The following is a 3,837-nucleotide window of genomic DNA, read 5'->3' as shown; positions in this document are numbered from 1 at the left end:
TCCGGTATCTGCCGAAAGCGTTCTAGTTCACACAAACCCATCCAAAGGCTTAGAAAGTTGGTGCAAGTTTTAATGTGTTTTAGCATTTTAACTCTCTGCACGTTTTAAAGTATTGCAGATCATTCCTGATTTTGTCATTTCACCTTTTCATAAATGACTTTGAGGTGTGTGTGTGTTTGTTTGTTTGTTTGTTTGTTTGTTTGTTTGTTTGTTTGAAGAATAAAACGGCGCATAAATTTGACAAAGCAATTAAATAAAGAAATAAATATCAGATGCCATAACTCAGGAATGCAGTCCAAAGATTCTTTAATGAAACAACTTTCTTCTCACCCTTTAGCACTTAAAATCACCCCCGAAAACTGCCCTTAAGGAGAATAAGCACTGCTATTTTTCTAGAAAATACGTGCCAGAACTCACCACAAACGCCCCCCTTGTTCTCTTAGAATCGCACCAACTAAGTTCCAGCTGAAAAAAGCCCTGATTGCAAGATCTAAAGATGTGCACAATTGCAGATACACCCCTGTGCATGATTGACCCCATCCCACTACAGAGAACATAGAGAAATCAACCACCCCGGTTTCCCCTCCTTTTCCCCTTCTGAGCGAAGCAAAGGGACCGCTCTGGCTTCCGTCGAAGGGTCTTCTCCAGCCACCCGAGGTCATCAGGGCAGGTAGTTCAGGTTGCAGCACCACATGGCAAATTTCTGTTTAAAAAAATAAAAAAGGCCAGAAGAGATTGGGTGAGGATGATGAACCTCCCATTTCGCCACTGGATTCCACCCTCTTCAACTCAGGCCCCTATAAATTCTGGCATCTGAGGCAGAAAACCCAAACAGTGGACACCTGCACTCCGGGGAATGGGAATTGGGGCCCCTGCATTACGTTAACACCCGTGTCGCCTTTGTAAGAACTCCATCTTTTAGTGTGGCAGCAGCCACACTTTGGAACTCCCGGCCTATGGACATCAAAGTGGCAGTACTCTTTTTGGCCCTTGCTAAAAACATTCTTCTTTAGACAAGCCCATCCAGGTGCTTAGAAAGCTGGCGGGACTTTTAATCTGTTTCAGTAATTAAACTTTCTGTATACATTTTCCTTGTACAATTATATTTCTTGCATTGTTACACATTCCTTGTACACATTTTCTTTTCTCTTTTTTGCAAGGCCCCACGAGGTTTTTCTTTCCCAATCAAAGGGGGTATATAATCAAAGGGAGCCGGCGTGCAGCTTCCAGGTCATGTGGCGAACCAGAGCAGCGCACGGAAACGCTGCTGACCTTCCCACCGGAGCGGTACCTATTTATCTGCTTGCACTTTGACGTGCTTTCGAACTGCTAGGTTGGCAGGAGCAGGGACCGAGCAACGGGAGCTCACCCCATCGCGGGGATTCAAACTGCTGACCTTCTGATCGGCAAGGCCTAGGCTCTGTGGTTTAGACCACAGCGTACAAGTAATGAATTATTATTATTATTATTATTATTATTATTATTATTATTAAGTTAGAAGTCTGTGGGTGGGGTGTGTGGAATGGAGATGTCTTATCCAGCCTACTCTCTTTGTACCCATAACAGATCTTGGCAGGCAGGAATGAGCAGGGGGAGGGTGTGTTGCTGTTTTTTGCAGCATGGAATAAAAGCATGATCACCAGCAAATGCCTGCACATTGGACGTAAGTGTTCATCAAGGGACCATACCTCCATGGCAGAGCACATGCTCTGAATACAGAAGCGCAGTCCCTGGCAGCAGGTGGGGTGCATAGCCACCACCAGTGACAGCAGACAGTAGTGGCCTGGTTGGACCAATAGTCTGACCCGATGTGAAGCACCACTGCAATGCCCAGTGGGAAACTCAAGCCATCCTACTTCCCCACCCGTTATTCTGTAAGGTAAAGGGACCCCTGACCATTAGGTCCAGTCGTGACCGACTCTGGGGTTGCGGCGCTCATCTCGCTTTACTGGCCGAGGGAGCCGGCATACAGCTTCCGGGTCATGTGGCCAGCAGGACTAAGCCGCTTCTGGCGAAACAGAGCAGCGCACGGAAACGCCGTTTACCTTCCCGCCGGAGTGGTACCTATTTATATACTTTGACGTGCTTTTGAACTGCTAGGTTGGCAGGAGCAGGGACCGAGCAACAGGAGCTCACCCCGTCGCAGGGATTTGAACCGCCAACCTTCTGATCAGCAAGCCCTAGGCTCAGTGGTTTAAACCACAGCGCCACCCGCATCCCTCAGGACACAGCAGGAGGGAGATAAATGAAATGAAACTTTACTATGGGAAGTGGAAAGCAGGATGGGTTGGAGAGGGAGCCTGTCAGGGGCATCTAAAGTGATCCTTGGTGGAAGTCAATCTATAGCCAAAAGGTAGACCTTCCTCACCCCAGACTCCCCCCATTCTCATGGCTACTAGCCAGAATGGCTCTGATCTGCCTCCAGAGCTGGAGTTAAAATACCAGAACAGAATAAAATTCACATAAGCGATTCCAAGCTCAACATCAAGAGGCAGGGAGTTCCAAAGGGTAGCTGCTGCCACACTAAATAATCGAGTTCTTACGAATACAGAAGAGGGATTATGGGACACAGTGCCCTCCCTGCATTATTTCCCAATTCCCCATGTTTCTTTTGTCCCACATGCTATCCCCAAATGGAGATTTAGGCACTCCCACCCAACACTGGCATACAATTTAAAGTCTCTCTTCTTACCGGGACAACGATGACGTCATGGCAGGAGGAACAGGCGCAGTTTATGGGGAAAGGCCAGGGGATTCCGCCTTTCAGCCTCTCTGCAGGAGAAGACGGGGAATAAAAAAATTATCATGCAGTTATGGCTGTGCCCACATCACAAGAGCTAAAGACTGATACCTCTGGCATTTTCGCCTCGGAGCACTTACGATATGATACAATATCTTTATTGTCATTGTCCCATACAGAACAACGAAATTGAAAATCTACATAAGACATTCAAAACCCCCTAAAAACTCTGAAACCCCATTTTAAAATACACTATACTATAGAGACCCCTTATGCTGCGTTTAAAACCAAAATTGCATTTGGGTACAAACTGTTTCTCAGGCGGCTAGTCCTAGTCTTTATAACCCTATACCTTCTTCCAGAAGGCAGAAGCTGAAAGAGATCATTTCCGGGGTGCGCACTATCCTGCGCTATCTCTGCAGCTTTCTTATGCCACCTGGAAGCATAGATTTGTTCCAAGGTGGGAAGAGGGCACCCAATTCTTCTCTCCGCAGTCTTTACAACCCTGAACAGCACTGTTTTTTCCCTGGCCGTGCAGCTCCCAATGTGGAAGTTCACCAGTCTCGCAAGGTTTTGCATTTGGGGGCAAGTGAGGATTGGGGGGCCGCTGACTTTCATGTCAAGGGTCCCCGAATGCTGGAATCTTTAAACTGACCATCCCCTAGATTTCGCTGCAGCGAAGTCGGAAGGAGATGCTTGAGGCAGTGCAAATCTCACCAGCTGTCTCAGCCAAATGCGCCCCTGAGCGACACTCACCGTTGAATAAGTCCCGGCAGTGTGTCCTTATTGGAAACAGTTCCTCTATCACGGAGCCCTGCAAAAAGAAAACCCTCCATGCGTCAAGAGAGGGGCAGATGGGAATCATGGAATGTGGACTTCGAAGGGGTCCCCGAGGGTCATGTAGTCCAACCCGCTGCAGTGCAGGAACCACGTCTAAAGAATGCATGGATCATGGCCATGCAACCTCCAAATGAAGGAGACTTGGACCACCTTCTGAGGCATCGCACCTTTCCTGCATTTGCCCTTGCTTTCCGTATAGGGAAGAAAGGGAGTGGGGCAAGAGGGTGAATGGGAGACCACCAGCCCTTGGGCCAAAG

General features: G+C 47.9%; 1 long non-coding RNA gene across 1 annotated transcript; it reads right to left on the bottom strand.

The window, feature by feature from the left end:
* Window positions 1-289: 289 nt before the first annotated feature.
* Window positions 290-3,554, bottom strand: LOC128415145 (uncharacterized). The gene is made up of 3 exons (XR_008330869.1): window positions 3,497-3,554; window positions 2,693-2,772; window positions 290-703 (listed from the first exon to the last, which is right to left on the bottom strand). It is a non-coding gene; the product is annotated as an uncharacterized LOC128415145 (long non-coding RNA).
* Between the last annotated feature and the right edge of the window lie 283 nt (window positions 3,555-3,837).

Source organism: Podarcis raffonei, chromosome 6 (assembly GCF_027172205.1).
Source record: "Podarcis raffonei isolate rPodRaf1 chromosome 6, rPodRaf1.pri, whole genome shotgun sequence".
In the NCBI taxonomy this organism is placed as follows: Eukaryota; Metazoa; Chordata; class Lepidosauria; order Squamata; family Lacertidae; genus Podarcis; species Podarcis raffonei.
Note: the sequence above shows the minus strand (reverse complement) of the source record. Positions and strands in the feature narration are given on the sequence as shown.